We start from the raw sequence: 24,854 nt of genomic DNA on the forward strand, positions 1-24,854 counted from the left end.
ACTTTCCACCTATGGAGTGAGACCATGTTATGGCACGAATTCAGCTTACTTTCAAACTCATTATTATTATGTAATATTACTTTACTATTACCGATGGATCCTTGATTAAAGCATTAAACCTCAGAAATTTCATGATAAATTCTATTTGCAATCCTGTTTATATTAATTTTATAAATAAGTCTGTAACAGTGGACTGCTTAGTTTTAGGGAAATAACTTTTAGATGCAATTTAAAAATTTTCTCATGTAGAAAATCCAGTAAATCCCTCAGAAACAAATTAAGGTTATTGTTTCTAATTTAAGATTTCCAATTTTGTCTGAAGGCCATATTTTTGTGACGAGGGAGGCCCTGTTATGGCATAAATTCAGCTTAATTTCAAATTCGTTATTATTATTATGAAATATTACTTTACTATTGCCGATGGATCCTTAATTAAAGCATTATACCGCAGAAATTTCATATTAAATTCTATATGCAACCTTGTCTATATTTATCGAGTCTGTGACATTGGACTGCTTAATTTTAGTAAAATAACTTTTAGACGCAATTTATAACATTTCTTAGGTAGACAATACAGTAAATCCCTCAGAAACAAATTAAGGTTATTGTTTCTAATTTAAGATTTCCAATTTTGTCTGAAGGACATATTTTTATGACTTTATGCAATCTACTACGAGTGTGTGAGAACGTAACGTTGTGTGATGATTATTTTAGGGAAGACACTGTGTTCCCTGTGCCAAGATCTGGTTGCCAAGGTTAACAGGCACAGTCAACACTTGTCAGTCAGTGAAATAATCTAAATTGCAGAGGTGTGAGAGTTAATAACGCGTAACTTACAATCTAGTACTGTTTAAGTAAAGTATTTAATATCTTCATTCGTTTTTCTTACCTTAGGTAAGCATTATGTTTTCCTTTTTTAGTTATGAGGTTAGCCTGCTGTTGTAAGTAGCCAATTCTGTATGTTATTACCGAAAAATGAGACGTTGGTTAGGTTTATGAATTAATTTTGTTGTACTGTAAGTGACTAAGGAAACTTCCCTTTAGTATAATGATGAACTAAGGTTTTTCTAACATATCTGTAGTAGACTAACACCAGTGATCCACTACATAGGTTAGACTAGAGTTTATTCATATAGGTACTCAAGGTTAAGACTATTGTAGTTTGAGTACCAATTAAATCGTGGCACAAAAACTGAACATGTTTCCTCACAAAGAGAATTTTTGGATTTTTATATGCTATTATACCATTGTTACTATTACTGAACCCATCCTCTGTTTGGTTACTACAAAAGCAGTTTGGGTTTTGATAAAAACAGTAAAAGCAGGTGAGTAAAGAATAATATGACTACGTTTGTATTATTAGTCAAAATCATGCATAGAGTGGTTAAGAACAATGAAATCACAATGACCCACCCTAACCTAACCCCTCTTGACTAGCACATTATCCTGTTTTTGTTTATAGTAGCCAATAAGTGTGGCATTGTCATTAGTGTTTCCATATCTGTGTTTTGTTTATACATACTAATTTGTATGTATTTTCATTAACTCAACCTGGTTCAAGCTAAATGATTTCCTTTTATGTAACTTTCCCCAGAAACATTCTGTTTTTGCATTAAGATACAATTTACTTGTTTGAGATAGAGAATTTGCTCCTACACAAATACAAACCTTTGTATATTAATTTCAGCGTAGCTAGAACTTGGGTTTTGAAATTTATAACTAGGTGCCGTCAGTAGTTACTGGCGGGTGGTAGAGTAGCCCCGTTCTCTTGCCACAACACAGAAATCACTTCGACTTAAGCTGCCGGGTCATACACGTGTATGCTCCGTGATGCTCAGTATAATCTTCGTGGCCATTTTGATCTTTTTCTCATTACAGATTGCAGTGTCTGGCTAAATGGAGACCACAAGTGGAAATTTAACTATCCCTGCTGTTGCTGTAGATAAGTGCAACACCTTTATGAGTAGGAGCCATGGGGATCTCCATTCTTTGTATGCCTCGTGCAGGGAACATGACTTTTCGCAGTCTTTTCCCCTTAAAGAGTGTAAAGATTGACCATCGGTGTGTTGGTTGGAGTACGGCAAGGAAAGAAAGCAGCTGAAAGTAGAAGTCTATGGGCACACTTCTTTCTTCCCCTGGTACTCGATCCTCTGGCTATTCTCTATCACCCTCCTCCGGGGGATAGCAATGAAGGACGACGACTCTGATACTTCTTTAGGGCAAGTTATGAGAGACGTGGCTATATCTACTTCCCCAAGTGATGCAGCTAAGGATATGGTCCTAAGGGTGCTGTGGACTTCTTAGGTTTGGAAGGTATCCCATCATTATCATTATTACCTCTGCCAAGGAGGTATTGCAATCGAGTCGGTTTATTTATTTATTTGGCTAGCAAAAGGCGTGCACTCTTCTCGGATGCTCACCTGTTTTCACTCATACATCACTCTTACCTGAGCACATGCCCCTTCCTTCATGTACTAGTAGGCACGCATCTGCTCATGCTCACTTTCATGTTTGCATGATATACCCTGTTCATGCACGTCTGGTCTTCTTTTGATATCCGCACCCTTCTGTCAATACGTGCCTGCCTTTGCTTGCTCGCTATTCTATTAACACACGCTCGTCTACTTGCGTGCACCTTTTTGTGAATGCATGCATGCTCTTTTATCAATATGCACCTTTATGTTGATTTACGCTTGCCTTTTCCGGCCACTCTTCTAATGATACAGTACACTCTCACCTGTTCGTGGACCCACATCTGTTCACACACCATCATTGAGCGATAAACGCTCATCTGTTCAGGTGCGCTCTTCTCTTCGTACGCATACTTCATGTGCATACAATTCTATGTACACCCTAATCATTGGATAAGTACAGCATTTATCTATATATACAAGGTCTTCTTGTTGCACTTATCCACCTATTAAAGATCGCTCACCTGACACAGATTATGTTAGGATACGAGAAAGTGAACATGCTCATACTCACTTATAATCAAGTTCTTGCTCATATGCGTAGCACTCACTCGTATGGGTGTACTCGCTCTCCTGTTAGAGGACAGTCAATAGTTTGAAAGCTCCACCTGTTTGGGATCGCTTAAGTCACAGGTACTCCCCTAGTAGCAAGAGCTCACCAGTTCACACATACCGTATAGGTTTGTGTGCTTAGCTATCGAGGTAAGAATTGCGGAGGAGGGTATATTCATTGAAACATCTTTACAATATAAGCAGTCTTTGCAATGACATGTACTGTAATGTCTGTCATGCCAAAACTACCTTCTCTCCACATCTTCACACACAGTCTCCGGAGCTCAGAAATGAGTTGCTCCAAGGGTCATCCCGACAGGAAGGTGCAAGACTTTCAGTTGTACAGGGGTTAATCGAGTCACGCAAGGCTCGTGGTGTGTCCAAGGATTTTCTTTGTACTAGAGAAAGACACCTCCAGTGCAAACATTGTGAAGTTCTTTCTCCCTGGTGGGAAGAGGAGTTGAGGGAGACTAGTGGTCCAGGACCACGTACCCACAACTGCAGAGGCTGAGAACCCAGAGATGGAGTCTACCTTTATCAAGGCCTTAGCACTTTGATCAGTGAGTTCAGTTACATGGGTAAACCATCCAGGAACCCAGTGAAGGGTGGCAATAGGTCAATTGACCTGCACTTTGATGCACTGCAAGTGTAAAAGCTATATCTAGAACTCCCCAATTCAGATTAAGTAGAGAGAGGTTGGGAACTAGAGTACAATTTTTTCCACCGAGCTGTGACCTTCATGGGCTCATGCTCATCAAGGATAACTTCAAAGACGTCTGCTCCAGACCTTCAGAATTCCGATATTATCTTTAGCGTCTCCAAAATCTAGATTAGCTCCTCCACTGACGGCCACCTTTCACAGGAGTTCACCGACTGCCCTTACTTTTTGACACCGATTATATCAGACCAGGAGAGGCAGAGGTAGGGAGGAGCTAGAGTGTGTTATCCCCTACTCCACAAGTGTAGGAATGCCTGGCAAGCCAATAGGTGAAGTGGTAGCAGCACGGTGCTGAAAACTTTATGGTAAGGTCTTGTGTGATGGGTACTGCCTCCTCTTCATTGGCTCTCCTCCTCTCTGCACTCAGACAATGAAGACATTTATGTCTTATCAACTGGATTCCAAATGAAGCCTTACTTTCCAATTCCCTATCCAGGCAGAAAATGGAAAACCTAGGCATGCACATTGATACAGTGATAGGAAGAATTTTCCCATCAGAAGATCGGATTGCCGAATTCAGGAGAATTAAAATCTTGTTTCTCCAACACCAGCATCTTTTAGCCCGATGATGGCAACAACAGAGTTTATTGCTAAGACTCAAAATCCAGGAGTAGTGAATCCTAGATTCGGGCTCTTTCGGATTGGGAGTTTTCATTCTGTGACTGATGACGCAAATCAACTGTTACTTTGTCCAGTTAGGAGTTTGAGGTATTACCTTAAACACAGCAGCAGAGCACGCGTGAGTGTTAGCACTCATCGTCGTCATGGGGAAGTTCAAGAGGTGGGTCACGAAAAACACCATCTCGGCTTGGATTCGCAAGGTCATAGACCGTGCATTGAATCCCGACCCTCCTCCTGCTTGTCGACCTAGAGCTCATGATATTAGGGGCATCATTATGTCCCTAGCATTCAAGAGAAATTACTCTTGAGATGCAGGTACTGCAAGCAGGCGTATGGAAGCGTTGAACGACGGTAACTGTCCACTACCTGCAAGACATAACTCACAGGAACTTGGAGACATTCTCCATTGGTCCTGTTGTGGCTGCACAATAAGTGGTTTGAAATGCATCAGGCTCCTTGATGGACAAGTAGTAGATGGTTGAGGGCATAGGTTACCCAGGATTAGTGTGGGATGAATGTGTAAGAATGATTGGCTCTTTCTTTCATCTTCTCCTCTCTTGGGGAATAGCACCCATGGATCCTCTGCAAGCTGGCCTCACCTATCTGCAGGTAATAACCATTTTCCTTGTGTAATTTAGTATCGAAATAATACTTGTTACGTCCCTGTACCCCTTGCGAAGGGGGTATTGGGTATCGTCTATGGTTGATGCTAAAGATTCCTAGTTACATATCTTGGAGAAATCTTATCTAGACAGTCACATTGCTAGTCTCACAAGCACACACGTTGCTCAGGCTGCTATCTGTGTGTTGCACAAAGTTTTAGCAAGGTGTCAGGATTTCTCTCCGTTACGGGCCAAGCCTTTCCCGGGTCAAATGCCAAGCCAGTTGGTTTGGACTTTTACCCTCCTAATGCATGAGTTATCCCAATAAATAGCAAATGGTTTGTATTTAGTGTTGGAACAAATGACAAATTTGGAAGTAATTCGTATTTCTCTTAACAATGCAAACCTGTGGCTATTTATACAAATTGTCCCTCCATCACCTTTCCCTCCTGTGAATTCCTGCCTGCAATCAAAAGTGAGTTACACACACTAGTGTGTAAGTGAAAGGGGTAGCTGGCAACCCCCGCTACCCCTCACTACCTCCTGCTAACTAGCAGGTTGGTAGTTCCCACCTCGCTTAAAAGTCTTTATGGCTAGTCTTCCAGCTTCGGCGAAAGATAATCCCTATAAACACTTCTGTTTGTATCGTTAGGAAAAATACAAATTGCTTCCAAATCTGTCATATTAGATGGCTACCAGAGAATACCATCTTCAAACTGTTATTCTCTTTATGTCAGCCACTATGTGTACATTTCATATGCTATTGCTACTTTATTTAGAGAATTTTTTTCCTTGTATGTAAAGATCTAGACCATTTATCAGTACTTTAGATGGTACATTAATGTGGTTGCAATATGTCAGATTTTTAACTTTATATTGAACGTTTGTTTTCTAAAGTAAGATTTTGTTCCTGCACAAATATGAACAATCATCCTTTAATTGGACTAAGACTTCATTGAAGCTGTGATGGCTGTTTAAACTTGTAACAAGGTAAACATAGATACCTAATGGGAGCAGGTAAAGCAACTCGTTCTTTGACTTTGGCCGCTAGACAGTATTGATGTCATTTTTTGCATCCTTATTTGGGTGCTAATCTATAGCTTATTTTTTAAAGATTAAGTAAATGCTCTTTGAGGGATGTTAATGGAAGAAGTCAAGGATTTGCAGTGTTTCCTGATAACTATGAATTGTGAGTCAAGTTTTGTGTGGTATCTGCCATCATCCAACATATTTTTTCCTGTCGAGCAGCATGTCTATTGTTCTATCCTTTGGATGTTTGTCCTTACAGCTAACATGAACTAAGGGGTTAGTTTTTCTTAGACTTTGCTGGTGCTCCGTCAGAGGAAGTCTGCTGCTAAACAAGTGTCAAGGGAAAGACCCCATGAGATTGTTGTCAGTAGCCTGCATGATTACCGTAGATGATGAATTTCAAGTTCTTCCTACACTCCTGCCTCATTTTTGTTGGTGTGTCTGCTGTAACTTATAAGAGGACATGAAGACGTTGTGGTAGAAATCCAGGAAGTCTGATCGACAGGAATCGTGTATGTGTCTCCTACCGTTTCTTTCCCTGAAGGAGAGACAGTGCACTTATCTCTTGTACAGAACCGAGTTCACATACTTGGAGTTGGGAGTAACCGCTGACCCTTTTTCTCCCTTCCTGGACAGTCGTCTCTCTCGCTCTTTGGGGAAGAGAGTAGTGGGGCATGCTGGAACTATTCCATTCTGGGAATAGGTATCGGTATGCACTGCTCTTGCTGTTCCTGTATCTTCTTATCTTGCTGCTGAACTATTGCCTGCTGTTAGCAGATAAAAGATGACAACTGTCCTAAAGAAATCTGCTAGAGGTGAAGGAAAGTCTTCAGATCATTCCTGAGTGATGAGAACCTCCGCTGACTGTTTTTCCCCTGCATACGTGTGCAAGGAACGGTGTACAGTACAGTATAACCGGAAGTTATCTACTCAGTAAAGCAATCCCAGTAATGAACATTCTCACCTCGTACGCAAGGTGAGGGGTTATGTATCAAGAACACTTGTTCCGCATTTCTATATGCGGTACAAGTGTTCACGTGCTTGCTACTAATACGTGGTCTCAGAACTCGTTTCCTCGTTGGGGATAAAGGGCACTGTCCTCTTTCTCACCTATCTTCTGACAGTTCCCAAGAGACAAAAATTCTCTTGCGCTTGTCCTCCACAATCATTATTTCCCACAGGGTGTGCCATGTGCCTCCATTGCAATCCATACGATTGGTAACTACATGACCGAGAGCCACAGGATTAGGAATAACATGATCGTGAATCACACAATCAGGAACGACACGATCATGAACATGAACCACAGTGATCAGAACTTAAACTTGTTTTTTTGTGATCATTACTTTTGACTTTACAGGGAACTGGTATGCCAGTCCCTTATTATTCGTTCCTTCTCAGTGCCACAAGACTATAAATCTTCAATGAGATCTGACAGGCTGAAACTGTTCCGTGACCAAAATTTTCCCGCGCTCAGAAACCAGTCCAGTGTAGGGGACTTTGGTGTTACTATGAATCAGTTTCAAACACACTTCTACTTATACTTTATATAATTTACTATCTACACATACATACATTCACAGTTGTACCTTAAATATTCCTTTTAACCATAACTTATCTATTTTAGCAATAATTCTATGCCATCAAATACTCACTTATAGTGGAGACATCATATTTTACACTGTAAAAATTATAATCTAATGTAACATATTTATCTAAACTCACTAAAGTAATTAATATTACCAACTCTTAATCCAATAAACTTAACACTTTCTTGATTAATTACAACACAAACTATTGTAAATATATTGTATAGGCTAGCATGTATCATAGTACGACACTATCTTTTGGCTATGATACCACAGAATGGTTTTCATTTCTTGTAGAAAATCTTATTTCATTGGCAAATACTGTATAACAATGTAAATCTCAGTAATATAACACTTCACAATACTGTATTGTTTTTCAATATTAATCTTACCCGATAATCATGTAGCTGTCAACTCCGTTGCCCGACAGAATTCTACGGAAGGGATACGCCAGCGATCGCTATACAAGAGGGGGGTGTACTCACCAGCGCCACCTGTGGCCAGGTACTGCAGTACTTCTTGTTGACACCACCTCAATTTTTCCTCTGTCGTGCTTCCGGCAAGACCTACATGGATACGCTTATAATTTTGGAGTCTTTGTTCACGGTTTTGGTGAAGTATTGCCCTGAGATTTCAGCTTTCGCTATACAGGAAGCTTTTCCCTTAGCTTAGATAGCTTTTGGATTAATTTTGATTTATGGTTTAACGATCTTTAGCTTTAATTTGGAATCCCCCTTGACTGTTCTCTGATTCAAGATGTCCGACCATTCTCAAGCTCCTCCCCAAAGACGATGTAGGACTTGTATTAGGCGGCTTCCGAAGGCCTCGGTTGATCCTCACACCGTTTGTTCCGACTGTAGGGGAAAATCCTGTCAGTTGGAAGATCGATGTGAGGAATGTGCCGGACTTTCGGAACTTGATTTTATTCGATTCCTTAAGTATACCACTAAGTTAGAGAGAGAGAGAGTTAGGAGGAGTTCGGCTCGCTCTTTACTTTATTCCTCCCCCCATGATCCTCAACCTTTTCCTCACCCTGTAATGGCTACCCCCGAACCTACTATTAGTGCTCAGCCTGATATGTCAGATGTTTTACGTGCTATTCAGGCTTTAGGTGATAAAGTGGAGTCGGTAGTGAGTGACCACAAGTTCCTTTTGGCAGACGTCAAGGAACTTAAAGTGAAAAGTGCAGTGGGAAGTGGTAGTGCCAGTGCTGTGCCTAGTGCAAGTGTCAGTGTCAGTGTTGTGCGTGAGGATACTTCTGTGCGTGCCAGTCGTCCTCCCAGTCCGGGACCTCTTGCAAGCTCCCAAGCCCAGGGGAGAAGCAATGTCGAAGGGCAAAAGGGTTCGGCAGGCCTTGATCGGCGCACAGTAGTATCCTCAGTGGTTGCGGGCGTATCTTATAGAGATCGTCACTTCCACTCTCAGACGATTGAGCCCTTTAGATCCTCGTCTGCAGAAGATTTTTCGGGGAGGAAACGCTGGACTCAGGCCTCAAGACCTCTTAAGCGTAAAGTCCAGACCGCGCGAGTCCAACAGCCAGGGTGTAGCCATTGGGCTAGCTCGGACTCGCCGCAGTCATCAGGTGACTGCACGCCTCCTAAGAGAGGCAAGGTGCTGCCTCAACAGACCTCAACTTCTGTTAAAGCTATGCCTCAACAGACCTCAACTTCTGTTAAAGCTATGCCTCAACAGACCTCAACTTCTGTTGATCCTAAGATGGCTTTGCTGCAGACTATGCAGTCGCAGCTTGCGGTGTTGATGCGGGAGTTTCAGGCAGAGAAGGTTAATACACCTCCTCCTGCGAGCGCTCCTCCTCCTCAGCGCAGTACAATCTGCCAGACGTATGAGGTTGAGGTTCCTCAAGCTACCTCCATGCGTGAGCTGCCGCGTTGGGAGTTGCCAGTTACCAGCGCTGTGCAGCAACCTCCACTTTCTTTGAGGCAGGAGCCTCTTACCACGCAGCAACCTCCTCAACAATGGGGACAGGAACCTTATGCTTTACAACCTCCTCTACCCTTGAGGCAGGAGTATCTTGCATTACCTCCATCCTCGAGGCAGCAACCTCTTGAGGTACGACAACCTCTACCATCCTTGAGGCAGCCACCTCAACTCTCGCAGCAGCCACCTCCACTTTCCTCGAGGCGAGAACCTCAACTCTCGAGGCAAGCACCTCAAGAACCTCAACTCGTGAGACAAGAGCCTCTCTCTGCGCAGCCACCTCAACCCTTGAAGCAAGCGCAACTCTTGAGGCAGGAACCTCATGCTATGAGTCAGCCACCTCAACGCATGCATCTGCCACTTTCTCCTCAGCTTGAGCCTCTTCCCATTCATCTTGAACCGCAGTCTTTGCAGCACGAGCCTCATGCTTTACTACAGTCGCCTCTCACCACGCTTGCTCCTCAGACCTCCGCAGAACCTCCTTCATCCCAGCCTCAGGACTTTGTCATTACCAGCCCTCATCCTCTTCAACAGAGACTTGAGGATGAATCCGCAAGTGCGCATGCACCCGCTCTTCAGGATTCTGCCATTCAGCAGACCGCTTTAACTTTACCTCTCGCTTCTCAACCCTCAGGTGATGAGGTTTCTGAGGATGAAGCTGCTCACCTGGATGATCCTTCATCTGACGTGGAGGAACCCAAGTCATTGCCACCCTCCATCGACTTTCGCAAGGTTCTGGCTCTGTTCAGAGAACTTTACCCGGATCACTTTGTGTCTGCTACCCCTCGCTCTCCTCCATCCGAGTTCTCTCTAGGCATGCAACCTGTTAAGTCTGCCTACACTAAGCTCGTCTTCGCTAGATCTTCAAAGAGAGCTTTGAGAATGTTAGGGGATTGGTTGCAGTCCAAGCAGCAACTGGGAAAGACGTCTTTTATGTTTCCACCTCCTAAGCTGACGTCTAAGGCGGGCGTCTGGTATGCCACAGGAGAGGAACCAGGCTTGGGGGTCCCTGCCTCTGCCCAGGCTGACTTCTCAAGTTTGGTTGACTCTCCACGAAGGTCAGCTATGAGACGCTCTAAGGTCTGCTGGACCTTTTCTGACCTGGACCACTTCTTGAAGGGAGTCTTTCGCGCCTTTGAAATTTTTAATTTTCTCGATTGGTGCCTGGGGGCCTTGAGCAAGAAGACTGCCCCATCTGACAAAGACTCGGCCATGTTGATCATGTCCTGTATGGACAAAGCAATTCGCGATGGTTCCGGCGAACTTGCCTCTATGTTTGTATCGGGAGTCCTCAAGAAAAGGGAACAGCTTTGCTCCTTCCTTTCCACTGGTATCACCTCTTGCCAAAGGTCGCAGTTACTTTTTGCTCCTCTTTCTAAGTTCCTGTTTCCTGAGGATCTTATCAAGGAATTGTCTGCGGCTCTCATTCAGAAGGACACGCATGATCTTGTGGCCTCTTCAGCATGGAAGGCTAAGATTGCTCCTTCAGTTCCTAGAACTTACCGCACCCCAGTGGCTGATACTCCTGCTACTAGATTTATTCCGCCCTTTCGTGGCAGAGCCCCCAGCCGAGGAGGTACCCGTCCAGACGGTCACAGGGGCAGGTCCAAGAAAGGTATCAAGTCTTCGAAAGGCAAACACTGACTCTCCTCCTCTCCAGACAGCTGTAGGAGCCAGACTCAAGATCTTCTGGCAAGCTTGGGAAAGAAGAGGTGCAGACGCCCAGTCTGTCAAGTGGCTAAGGGAGGGTTACAAGATACCATTCTGCCGCAATCCCCCTCTGACCACTTCTCCCATCAACCTCTCTCCCAACTACAAGGAAAAGGACAAGAGGCTAGCGTTACATCAAGAGGTGTCGCTTCTGTTACAGAAGGAGGCAGTGGTGATAGTCCGGGATCATCAATCCCCGGGCTTCTACAACCGTCTCTTTCTGGTGGCCAAGAAGACAGGAGGTTGGAGACCGGTGCTGGACGTCAGTGCGCTCAATGCTTATGTCACCAAGCAGACGTTCACTATGGAGACGACGAAGTCGGTCCTAGCAGCGGTCAGGCAGGAGGACTGGATGGTCTCGCTGGATCTGAAAGACGCTTACTTTCACGTCCCCATTCATCCAGACTCCCAACCTTTTCTGAGATTCGTTTTTGGAAAGGTTGTATACCAATTCCAAGCCCTGTGTTTTGGCCTAAGCACGGCACCTATGGTGTTCACGCGACTGATGAGGAATCTTGCGAAATTCCTCCACTTGGCGGACATCAGAGCCTCCCTTTTTTTCAATATTAAACTTACCCGATAATCATGTAGCTGTCAACTCCGTTGCCCGACAGAATTCTATGGAGGGATACGCCAGCTATCACAATACTAGAAGGGGGTGTACTCACCAGCGCCACCTGTGGCCAGGTACTCAATCATTTGTTGTTTACACCTCCTCAATTATTCCTCTGTCGTGCCTCCGGCTAGACGTTCTGGGATACGCTTATGGTCTTCGAGTTTATTCTCGCTTATTTGGTGATGTATTCTCTTTGATTTACGGCTGTCGCATTACTAGAAACCTTCTGATATTAGCTAGATAGCTATTATTTAATTCAGTTTAACGGTTAACGATTTTTTGCTTGTTTTTTGGATCTCCCTTTGACTTCTCTTGAAAACAAAATGTCTGACATTTCGCAAGCCCCCTCCCATAGACGATGTAGGTCTTGCAATAGACGTATTCCGAAGGTCTCGGTAGATCCTCACACCGCTTGTTCTGACTGTAGGGACAGACCCTGTCAGTTAGAAAATCGATGTGAGGAATGCGCCGGACTTTCGGAATTGGATTTTGTCCGACTTTTGAAGTATTCTTCTAAGTTAGAGAGAATTAGAGCTAGGAGGAGTTCGTCTCACTCTTCTTTATTTTCCTCATCTCATGATCCCCAACCTGATCCTACCCCTGTAGTGGCTACCCCCGATCCTACTGTGTGCCCTTCGCCTGATATGTCAGTGGTTTTACGCGCTATTCAGGCTTTAGGCGATAAGGTAGAGTCAGTGGTAAGTGACCATAAGTCTCTGATGGCCGAAGTGAAAGAGTTGAAGGCCAAGAGTGCAGTGGGTGAAGTTAGTGCCAGTGCTGTGACGAGTGCTAGTGTCGGTGCAGTGCCTTGTACTAGTGTTAGTGCCAGTGTGGTGCGTGGGGATTTTTCTGTGCGAGCCAGTCGTTCTCCCAGTCCGGGACCTCTTGCAAGCTCCCAAGCCCAGGGGAGAAGCAATGTCGAAGGGCATAAGGGTTCGGCAGGCCTTGTTAGGCGCACAGAATTATCCTCAGTGGTTGCGGGCGTGTCTTCCACAGACCGTCACTCCCACTTGCAGACGATTGAGCCCGTCTTCCGCTCGTCCGCTGATCTTCTCTCGGGGAAGAAACGTTGGTCTCAGGTCTCTAGACCGCTTAAACGCAGAGTCCAGCCATCGAGTGCTCAGCCAGGTTGCAGTAGTTGGCTCAGCTCTGACTCGCCTCAGTCATCTAGCGACTGTACTCCGCCCAAGAGGAGTAAGGTACAACAGAGCTGCACCGGTGGTGCAACCACTGTTATGGCTTTACCTCAGTCTGCCACTGTCTCTGCTGATCCCAAGTGGTCTATGCTTCAGTCCATGCAAGCTCAGCTGTCGGACCTGATGCGTGAGTGTCGTGCTGAGAGTGTTGCTCTTCCTGCACCTGTGGTGCACCAACCTCCTACACCCGTTCAGCCTGTGCTGCACCCGCCTGCACCGGTGGTGCACCTACCTCCTGCACCCGTTCAGCCTGTGCTGCACCCGCCTGTACCGGTGGTGCACCAACCTCCTGCACCCGTTCAGCCTGTGCTGCACCCTCCTGCACCGGTGGTGCACCAACCTTCTGCACCCGTTCAGCCTGTGCTGCACCCACCTGCACCGGTGGTGCACCAACCTCCTGCACTCGCTGCACCCAGTCGCAGCTCCATCTGCCAGGCATACGAGGTTGAACCACTTTCTGTGTTCACTGTTCCCAGTGTTGTTCAGCATCAGCCTTCTTTAAGGCAACCTTCGGTTTGGGATCAGGAGGATTACTCCACTCTTCCTCCTCCTCCCCTGGCTGCTCCACCGGCGGTGCAACTCTCGGTGGAAGTACAACAACCTCTTCCACCTGTGAGTCAGTCTCCTCAGTTGCTGCACCGAGCTCTACCCGTGCACCCTGATCCTGCTCCTCAGACATCTCTGCTTGCGGGATCTTTACCTTGTTCTGCACAGCCTCGGTCTCTTCACGCTCCACTCATACCACAGGAACAGGAACGGACTACTCCGCCTCCGTCCTCCGTTCAGCTGGTGCATTCCTTGGGTGCAACTCTTGCTAGGAGTCATCCTCCTTCACCCTTGCACCTGTCTTCTGCTCCGACTGTTGTTCAACCTATGCAGTCTGAACCTCAGGTTTTCCCTCAAGTTGAGGAAACCTCTGCTGTTGTTCCTACCCTTTCTGACTCTGCGGTTCAGCATTCTGGTCCTTTTGCTTCGCTACCTTCTGCTGATGAAGTGTCGGATGATGAGGAGGCACATCTTGATCCCTCATCAGACGTGGAGGAGTCTAAGCCTTCTCCATTGTCTGTTGATTTTAGAAAGGTCTTGGCTCTACTCAGGGAGCTTTACCCTGACCACTTCGTCTCTGCTGTTCCCCGCTCTCCTCCATCTGAGTTTTCGCTAGGCGTGCAACAAGCTAAGTCGTGCTATACTAAGCTTGTCCTAGCTAGATCCTCCAAGAGGGCCTTAAGGATCTTAGGGGATTGGCTTCAGTCTAAACAACACCTGGGCAAGACTTCCTTCATGTTCCCTCCAACGAAGCTCGCATCGAAAGGTTGCGTTTGGTATGCCACAGGGGAAGCACCAGGCTTGGGAGTTCCTGCCTCTGCCCAGGCTGACTTCTCAAGTCTGGTGGACTCGCCTAGGAGGACTGCGATGAGACGCTCGAAGGTTTGTTGGACCTTCTCAGACCTGGATCATCTTCTGAAAGGGTTGTTCAGAGCTTTCGAGATGTTCAATTTTCTCGACTGGTGCCTGGGAGCCCTCAGCAAGAAAACATCTCCTGCGGACAAAGACTCTGCCATGTTAATTATGTCCTGCATGGATAAGGCTATCAGGGATGGATCGGGTGAGCTAGCGTCGTTATTTGTATCAGGGGTGTTGAAGAAAAGAGAACAACTGTGTTCCTTCCTCTCAGCCAGCATTACACCGTGCCAGCGGTCTCAGCTCCTTTTTGCTCCACTCTCTAAGTTCCTCTTTCCAGAGGAGCTAGTTAAGGACTTGTCGGCTGCCCTGATACAGAAGGACACGCACGATCTTGTAGCTTCATCGGCTCGTAAGTCTAAGGTTACCACCTCTGTCCCCAAGACTTATCGCTCTCCAGTGGCTGATACCCCGGCCACTAGGTTCATACCGCCCTTTCGTGGTAGAGCCCCCAGCCGAGGAAGCTCCCGTCCAGACTCTCACAGGGGCAAGTCTAAGAAAGGACCCAGGACATCCAAGGGAAAACACTGACTCTCAGATTCTCCAGACAACAGTAGGTGCCAGGCTCAAGATCTTCTGGCAAGCCTGGGAGAAGAGAGGTGCAGACGCACAGTCTGTCAGTTGGCTGAGGTACGGTTACAAGATTCCATTCTGCCTCAAACCGCCTCTGACCACATCGCCCATCAACCTCTCTCCCAACTACAAAGAAGAGGACAAGAGGCTAGCATTGCAACAGGAGGTGTCGCTACTTGTGCAGAAGAAGGCAGTGGTTATAGTCCGGGACCATCAATCCCCGGGCTTCTACAACCGTCTCTTTCTTGTGGCCAAAAAGACAGGAGGTTGGAGACCGGTGCTGGACGTCAGCTCTCTCAACGAGTATGTCACCAAGCAGACGTTCACAATGGAGACGACCAAGTCGGTCTTAGCAGCGGTCAGACAGGAGGACTGGATGGTCTCATTGGACTTGAAAGATGCATACTTTCACGTTCCCATTCATCCAGACTCCCAACCTTTCCTGAGATTCGTTTTCGGAAAGGTTGTCTATCAGTTCCAAGCCCTGTGTTTTGGCCTAAGCACAGCTCCTATGGTCTTTACTCATCTGATGAGGAATGTAGCGAAATTCCTGCACTTATCGAACATCAGAGCCTCCCTCTACCTAGACGACTGGCTGTTGAGAGCCTCCACGAGTCGTCGTTGTCTGGAGAACCTCTCTTGGACTTTAGATCTAATCAGAGACCTAGGTCTATTAGTCAATTTAGAGAAATCTCAACTCATTCCCTCCCAATCCATTGTGTATCTGGGAATGGAGATTCAGAGTCGGGATTTTCGGGCTTTTCCATCGGCCCCCAGGATAAACCAAGCCCTACAGTGCATCATGAGCATGCTGAAGAGGAGCAATTGCTCAGTGAGACAGTGGATGAGTCTCACAGGGACCCTCTCATCTCTGGCCCTGTTTGTCGAGCTGGGGAGACTCCACCTCCGCCCTCTTCAATTCCATCTTGCAGCTCATTGGGACAAGGGCTCGACTCTAGAAGCAGTCTCTATCCCTATCAACCAAGAGATGAAGACCACTCTCCGGTGGTGGAAGCACAATCTTCTTCTCAAGGAGGGTCTATCATTGGCCATCCAGACCCCCCATCTTCTTCTCTTCTCGGATGCATCGGACTCGGGCTGGGGTGCGACCTTGGACGGACGGGAATGCTCAGGAGTGTGGAACAAGGAACAAGGATTACTCCACATCAATTGCAAGGAACTGTTAGCAGTCCATCTTGCCCTGTTGAACTTCAAGTCCCTCCTGCTAGGCAAAGTGGTGGAGGTGAATTCAGACAACACCACAGCCTTGGCTTACATCTCCAAGCAAGGAGGGACCCATTCGAGGAGCCTTTACGAGATCGCAAGGGACCTCCTCATTTGGTCAAGAGGTCTAAACCTCACTCTGGTCACGAGGTTCATCCAGGGCGATATGAATGTTTCAGCGGATCGCCTCAGCAGAAGGAATCAGGTCATTCCCACGGAATGGACCCTCCACAAGAGTGTGTGCAACAGACTTTGGACGTTGTGGGGTCAGCCTACCATAGACCTGTTTGCCACCTCCATCACCAAGAGACTTCCGCTTTATTGTTCCCCTGTTCCAGACCCTGCAGCGGTTCATGTAGATGCTTTCCTTCTGAACTGGTCCCATCTCGACCTGTACGCATTCCCTCCGTTCAAGATTATAAACAAAGTTCTGCAGAAATTCGTCTCGCACGAAGGGACACGGCTGACGCTGGTTGCTCCCCTTTGGCCTGCAAGAGAATGGTACACAGAGGTACGTCAATGGCTAGTAGACTTCCCCAGGACTCTACCTCTAAGAGTGGACCTTCTACGTCAACCACACGTAGACAGGTTGCACCCAAACCTCCACGCTCTTCGACTGACTGCCTTCAGACTGTCGAAAGATTCGCTAGAGCTAGAGGCTTTTCGAAGGAGGCAGCCAGTGCGATTGCCAGAGCTAGAAGAATTTCCACTCGTAGAGTCTACCAGTCTAAGTGGGAGGTCTTCCGAAGCTGGTGTAGAGCCAATTCAATATCCTCTACCAATACCTCTGTGATCCAAATAGCTGACTTCCTGATTCATCTTAGGAATGAGAGATCCCTTTCTACTTCTACAATTAAAGGGTATAGGAGCATGTTGGCCTCAGTCCTCCGCCATAGGGGTTTGGACCTGTCTTCCAACAAGGACCTTCAAGACATTCTCAAGTCTTTTGAGACGTCTAAAGAACGTCGTCTTTCCACTCCAGGCTGGAATCTGGACGTAGTCTTAAGGTTCCTTATGACATCTAGGTTCGAACCTCTCCAGTCAGCTTCCTTCAAGGATCTTACCCTCAAGACTGCTTTTCTCGTTTGCCTTGCAACAGCTAAGAGAGTCAGTGAGGTTCATGCCTTCAGCAAGAACATTGGTTTCACAACCGAATCAGCTACATGTTCTTTTCAGCTTGGATTCCTAGCAAAGAACGAGCTTCCTTCACGTCCTTGGCCTAGATCGTTCGAAATACCTAGCCTCTCCAACATGGTAGGTAACGAACTAGAGAGAGTTCTTTGCCCTGTCAGGGCTCTCAAATATTATCTGAAGAGGTCTAAACCTATTCGAGGACAGTCAGAAGCCTTATGGTGTGCCATCAAGAAACCCTCGAGACCCATGTCCAAGAATGGGCTTTCGTACTATATAAGGCTTCTGATCAGAGAAGCACATTCTCACTTAAAGGAGGAAGACCTTGCGTTGCTGAAGGTAAGGACCCACGAAGTAAGAGCTGTTGCTACTTCGTTGGCCTTTAATAAAAACCGTTCTCTGCAGAGCATTATGGATGCAACCTATTGGAGGAGCAAGTCAGTGTTTGCATCATTTTATCTGAAAGATGTCCAGTCTCTTTACGAGAACTGCTACACCCTGGGACCATTCGTAACAGCGAGTGCAGTAGTAGGTGAGGGCTCAGCCACTACATTCCCATAATCCCATAACCTTTTTTAACCTTTCTCTTGAATACTTTTATTGTTGTTTTTATGGTTGTTACGGTAGGCTAAGAAGCCTTCCGCATCCTTGGATTTGGCGGGTGGTCTATTCATTCTTGAGAAGCGCCGGGGTTAAAGGTTTGGTAGAGGTCCTTTAGTAGGGTTGCAACCCCTTGTACTTTGGCACCTTTGGGTTGATTCAGCCTCCAAGAGGAACGCTGCGCTCAGTAAGGAAGACGAACTTTAAATAAAAGGCAGAGTAACGGTTCTATTCGACTTCCTTACCAGGTACTTATTATTTCATTGTTATTTGAGATAACTGTTATATGAAATTTGGGGATACTTAGCTATCCTTTAATCATGTACACTGGTTTTCACCCACCTCCCTGGGTGTGAATCAGCTACATGATTATCGGGTAAGTTTAATATTGAAAAATGTTATTTTTATTAATAAAATAAATTTTTGAATATACTTACCCGATAATCATGATTTAATCGACCCTCCCTTTCCTCCCCAGAGAGAACCAGTGGACCGAGGAATAATTGAGGAGGTGTAAACAACAAATGATTGAGTACCTGGCCACAGGTGGCGCTGGTGAGTACACCCCCTTCTAGTATTGTGATAGCTGGCGTATCCCTCCATAGAATTCTGTCGGGCAACGGAGTTGACAGCTACATGATTATCGGGTAAGTATATTCAAAAATTTATTTTATTAATAAAAATAACATATTTAGACGACTGGCTGTTAAGAGCCCCCACAAGTCGTCGCTGTCTGGAGAGTCTCAATTGGACTTTGGACTTGACCAAGGAACTGGGTCTTTTTGGTCAACTTAGAAAAGTCCCAGCTTATTCCTTCCCAAACCATCGTTTACCTGGGAATGGAGATTCGAAGTCAAGCTTTTCGGGCTTTTCCGTCGGCCCCAAGAATCAACCAAGCCCTAGAGTGCATTCTGAGCATGCTGAAGAGGAACAGATGCTCGGTGAGACAGTGGATGAGTCTAACAGGGACCCTGTCATCGTTAGCCCTGTTCACCGAGTTAGGGAGACTCCACCTCCGCCCCCTTCAATTCCATCTAGCAGCTCACTGGGACAAGGATTTGACGCTCGAAGCGGTCTCTATTCCTGTTACCAAAGAGATGAAGACTACTCTCATGTGGTGGAAGAGCAACATCCTTCTCAAGGAGGGTCTCTCGTTAGCTGTTCAGACCCCCAATCCTTCATCTCTATTCGGACGCATCAGACTCGGGCTGGGGCGCGACCTTGGACGGACAGGAATGCTCGGGGACATGGAACAAGGAACAGGAAACGCTTCACATCAATTGCAAGGAGTTGTTGGCAGTACATTTGGCCTTAATGAACTTCAAGTCCCTCCTGCTAAACAAGGTGGTGGAGGTGAACTCTGACAACACCACAGCCTTGGCATACATCTCCAAGCAGGGAGGGACTCATTTCGAAGAAGCTATACGAGATCGCAAGGGACCTCCTCATTTGGTCAAGAAGTCTAAACCTCAAGCTGGTAACGAGATTCATTCAGGGCAATATGAATGTCTCGGCAGATCGCCTCAGCAGGAAGGGTCAGGTCATCCCCACAGAATGGACCCTTCACAAGGACGTGTGCAACAGACTTTGGACCTTGTGGGGTCAGCCAACGATAGATCTGTTCGCCACCTCCATGACCAAGAGGCTCCCATTGTACTGTTCCCCAATTCCAGACCCGGCAGCAGTTCACGTGGATGCTTTTCTGCTGGATTGGTCCCATCTCGATCTTTATGCATTCCCGCCGTTCAAGATCATCAACAGAGTTATCCAGAAGTTCGTCTCCCACGAAGGGACACGACTGACGTTGGTTGCTCCCCTTTGGCCTGCAAGAGAATGGTTCACAGAGGTACTGCAATGGCTGGTCGACGTTCCCAGGACTCTCCCTCTAAGAGTGGACCTTCTACGTCAACCTCACGTAAAGAAGGTACACCCAAGCCTCCACGCTCTTCGTCTGACTGCCTTCAGACTATCGAAAGACTCTCTAGAGCTAGAGGCTTTTCGAAGGAGGCAGCCAGAGCGATTGCCAGAGCAAGGAGGATTTCCACTCGTAGAGTCTATCAATCCAAGTGGGAAGTCTTCCGAAGCTGGTGCAGAGCCAATGCAGTTTCCTCTACCAATACCTCTGTAACCCAAGTTGCTGACTTCCTGTTACATCTTAGGAATGTTAGATCTCTTTCGGCTCCTACGATCAAAGGGTACAGAAGTATGTTGGCATCAGTTTTCCGCCACAGAGGCTTGGATCTTTCTTCCAACAAGGATCTACAGGACATCCTTAAGTCTTTCGAGACCTCTAAAGAACGTCGCTTGTCCACTCCAGGCTGGAATCTAGACGTAGTCTTAAGGTTCCTTATGTCTCCTAGATTTGAACCTCTCCAGTCAGCCTCTTTCAAAGACCTTACTCTCAAAACTCTTTTCCTCGTCTGCCTTGCAACAGCCAAAAGAGTTAGTGAGGTTCACGCCTTCAGCAGGAACATAGGATTCACATCCGAAACAGCAACATGTTCCTTACAGCTCGGTTTTTTGGCAAAAAATGAACTTCCTTCACGTCCTTGGCCTAGATCGTTCGAAATTCCTAGCCTCTCCAACATGGTGGGTAACGAGCTAGAGAGAGTTCTTTGCCCTGTCAGAGCTCTAAAGTATTATCTTAAAAGGTCAAAATCTATACGAGGACAATCAGAAGCCTTATGGTGTGCCATCAAGAAACCTTCGATGCCTATGTCCAAAAACGCAGTTTCGTATTACATAAGGCTTCTGATTAGAGAAGCTCATTCTCACATGAAGGATGAAGACCTTGCTTTGCTGAAGGTAAGGACCCACGAAGTGAGAGCTGTAGCTACTTCGATGGCCTTCAAACAGAACCGTTCTCTGCAGAGTATTATGGATGCAACCTATTGGAGGAGCAAGTCAGTGTTTGCATCATTTTATCTCAAAGATGTCCAGTCTCTTTACGAGAACTGCTACACCCTGGGACCATTCGTAGCAGCGAGTGCAGTAGTAGGTGAGGGCTCAGCCACTACATTCCCTTAATCCCATAACCTTTTTTAACCTTTCTCTTGAATGCTTTTATTGTTGTTTTTGGGTTGTTACGGTAGGCTAAGAAGCCTTCCGCATCCTAGTTGATTTGGCGGGTGGTCAATTCGTTCTTGAGAAGCGCCTAGGTTAGAGGTTGTGTAGAGGTCCTTTAGTATGGGTTGCAGCCCTTGATACTTCAGCACCTTAGAGTTGTTCAGCCTCCTAAGAGGAACGCTGCGCTCAGTAAGGAAGACGAACTTATTAAAGGCAGAGTAATGGTTCAAGTCGACTTCCTTACCAGGTACTTATAATTTCATTGTTATTTTGAATAACTGATAATATGAAATACGGGATACTTAGCTTCTTGATATACATGTACACTGGTTTTCACCCACCTCCCTGGGTGTGAATCAGCTACATGATTATCGGGTAAGATTAATATTGAAAAATGTTATTTTCATTAGTAAAATAAATTTTTGAATATACTTACCCGATAATCATGATTTAATTGACCCACCCTTCCTCCCCATAGAGAACCAGTGGACCGAGGAAAAATTGAGGTGGTGTCAACAAGAAGTACTGCAGTACCTGGCCACAGGTGGCGCTGGTGAGTACACCCCCCTCTTGTATAGCGATCGCTGGCGTATCCCTTCCGTAGAATTCTGTCGGGCAACGGAGTTGACAGCTACATGATTATCGGGTAAGTATATTCAAAAATTTATTTTACTAATGAAAATAACATTTTTCAACAAAACATTACAATATTCAAGCATCGAGTAATATCTGTGTAAGTATAGTACCATATCTAGACTGTTCCTGTGTATTCCACTCTTTAATAGACAGTCCTCTTTGTACATATTCTTTATCAAAGCTTTCTCTGTTTCACTTTTACTCATTGAAATTCCCCTTTCTAGTCTTACTTGCTTTTCACTTTTAATAATTTCTAAAGGCTTATGTGTTAACCTCGCCATCCCTGTGATTTGACTCTTAAAAAGACCATTAAAGGTCTGTAGATATTGCACTACTCTCTCATGTCCTGAAAACACAAGCATATGAAACTTCCTGCTCTGTTTTGACATCCAACAGATCCAAAGTCTTTCTTAGTCACACACAACCAAGTATAATCTAATCAGTACTGGGCTCAGAAAATTATTACCATTATCATTATTACTAGCTAAGTTACAACTCTAGTTAGAAAAGCAAGATGCCTGTATAGTATTGAGCCTCATGATGGAGAAGACCTAGTAATACGAACAGGATGGAACTGTCCGGGACGATCTGAATGTAAAGGAGGGTCAGAATTATGAAAAATCTTATGCAACATGCATAACAAACTAATTGAACGACAGTGCCAGAGATTAATGTCTAGATCAGGGATAAATTAAGGTGAGAATCAGCAGCTGAAGACCAGACAGGAGAACAATAATCGAAACAAGGTAGAATGAAAGAAGTAAAACATATTTTCATAATAGATTGATCACCGAAAATCTTTAAAGACTTTCTCAATAAGCCAATTTCTGGTGCAATTGAAGAAGACACTGATCTAATGTGTTTCTTAAAATTAAATTTGCTATCGAGAATCACAACTAAAGTTTTAAAAGAGTCATGCATAGTTAAAGAAACATTATCAATGCTGAGATCTGGATGTTGAAGAACCACTGCCCTTGACCTACTTACAATCATACTTTGAGTTTTGTTAAGATTCAGCTTCATGCCCCATAATTTGCACCATGCACTAATTCTAGCCAGATCTCTAATAAGGGATTCAGCAACCCCAGATCTACATTCATGAGATGGAAATGATGCAAAGAGTTTAGCATCACCTGTATTTTCTAGGCTAAACCACGTGTCATGTGTATATAGTATGAAAAGTAATGGGCTAAGAACACTACCCTGAGGAACACCAGATATTACATTCCTACACTCACTATGGTGCCATCAACAACAACTCTCTGCGATGTTTTACCTAAAAATTCAATAATAATGCTATGAAACAACCCACCACTCCCGGCTGTTTGAGTTTGAAAACAAGGGCCTCATAATTAACACGGTCAAAGGCAGCACTAAAATCAACGCCAAATCATACGAACTTCCTGACCACAATCAGGATTTCTGTACAGTATTGAAGATTTCAAGAAAGGCATCACATGTTCCAAGGCCTTTACGAAAACCAAATTGCAAACTAGGGAACAGATGATTACCTTCAGCAAACCTATTTAGACATTTTGCCAAAAGACGTTCAAAAACTTTAGATAATATGGGAGTTATGGAAATTGGGGAGTAATCAGTTGGACTTGAGCTACCACAAACACATTTACATAGTGGAGTAACATTACCAATTCTCCAACAAGTGCTAAAAGCTCCTCTTCTTGCTAACATGTGCAAAATAATGGATAATTTTGGAGCTAAGAAATCTGCAGTCTATATAAAATCAAAGGAAAAATACCATTGGGGTCTACACCTCCATAAGCATCAAGGGCCATTAAGAGAGCTTTAATTTCACAAGATCGTAAAGCTAAACTAGTGAGTTTAGCCTCCGGACAACAGAAATGAGGAAGATCAAGTTTCTCATTACTCTGTTTACTGTCAAACACATCAGCTGAAAGGGTTTCCATTTCCTTTGGACAGTGAGTGACAAAGCCATCTGATTTGAGTAAAGGAGGAACTGTTGCATCTACACCAAAGAGTGCAGATTTATGTTTCTAGGTTGTACCAGAAAGGTTTTCTTTTATGGTGAAATTGTATTCCTTTTCAGTTGAAGCATAAACAGGCAAATGGAAGAGAAATCACCAACAACATAGGATCCCCTCATCATCCTGGGAAGAAAGACAAAATTGGGGAAAACTGACTTATGGGAGGCAAAATCCTAGTCACATTAAGGTAAACTAAAGCAAACTACTACACCAGGACACAGGATCTTCCCACACCCCAAGAGTAGTTTCCCAGACACCAAGGCCTTCCAACTCTTTCTCTTGATAGGGATTGGAACAGGTGAATTGTCAGGTTAAATCTCCGCATTTATACAAGGACAGGAACTCAATTGCCCCGTTCTGTTCATAGACAGGTGGGTGAGAATCCTAATTCTTGAAGGATGCAACATTCAGTTTACTGTCCTTTAGTCCAACAGGAAGTACCTCCTCCTCCTCATCCTCTAGGCTTTAGTTACCAGTTCAAAGTCCAGGTGCTTTGGACTGTCTATTGCTGAATGTTCACTCACTTCTTCTAGTGCCTACACTTACGAGATTCACCTTTTTGATTTTCCGGACGACAGATTTTTCTCTCAATCTGTCCAGGAGACAAAGCTCCTGGACCGAGACAGTTGGGTCATCTTTTGCCACAATCTGATAATGTGGTTCAATCATTAAGCCCAATCTCATGACCTAGCAGAAAATATTGGACTGAGGTATTTTAATAACACAATGGTTGTTTTTATCAACAAATGTTGGGAGATAATTCAGCTGCTGTTAGCATTTCAAACTTCCTAGCAGGGTTTGACAGGGCACTCTGTACCATTGAAGAAGCACAATTCCACTGTTGTGTGTGACGTCTACAAGCAAGAGAATTTAACTACACTCTACCATAAAAAGGAAAGCAGGTTCAAAGTAAAGTGGGAAGTAATGGAACAGGATACTCTTTGTCATCTGAAATCATGCTGCCTTCTGCAGGAACATTACCTCCCAGAGATGGCTGAGGAGCAACGTCACTGCTGGTGCCAGGTGACCCCAGCCCATGCTTGACCCTGACAGCAAAGCGGTCGTGACTTCCTTACTTGCAAACCAGATAGTTTGATATATATAATGGTGCATGCCTG

The 24,854-nt window shown here is 45.2% G+C and overlaps 1 protein-coding gene across 7 annotated transcripts in view; it reads left to right on the plus strand.

The window, feature by feature from the left end:
• The first annotated feature begins 657 nt into the window (after positions 1-657).
• LOC137632598 (uncharacterized oxidoreductase ZK1290.5-like) overlaps positions 658-24,854 on the plus strand; it is an 87,164-nt gene continuing 62,967 nt past the window's right edge. For 3 of the 7 annotated variants that reach the window (XR_011042064.1, XM_068364636.1, XM_068364630.1), the window contains exon 1: positions 669-894. The gene's annotated coding sequence lies outside the window, so the exon portion shown is untranslated. Of the gene's footprint in view, positions 895-917; positions 942-24,854 lie in introns of those variants that run through there. The other 4 variants (XM_068364632.1, XM_068364633.1, XM_068364635.1 and 1 more) reach the window with 4 other exon arrangements.

The sequence above is a fragment of the Palaemon carinicauda genome, chromosome 41 (genome assembly GCF_036898095.1).
Source record: "Palaemon carinicauda isolate YSFRI2023 chromosome 41, ASM3689809v2, whole genome shotgun sequence".
Lineage (NCBI taxonomy): Eukaryota > Metazoa > Arthropoda > Malacostraca > Decapoda > Palaemonidae > Palaemon > Palaemon carinicauda.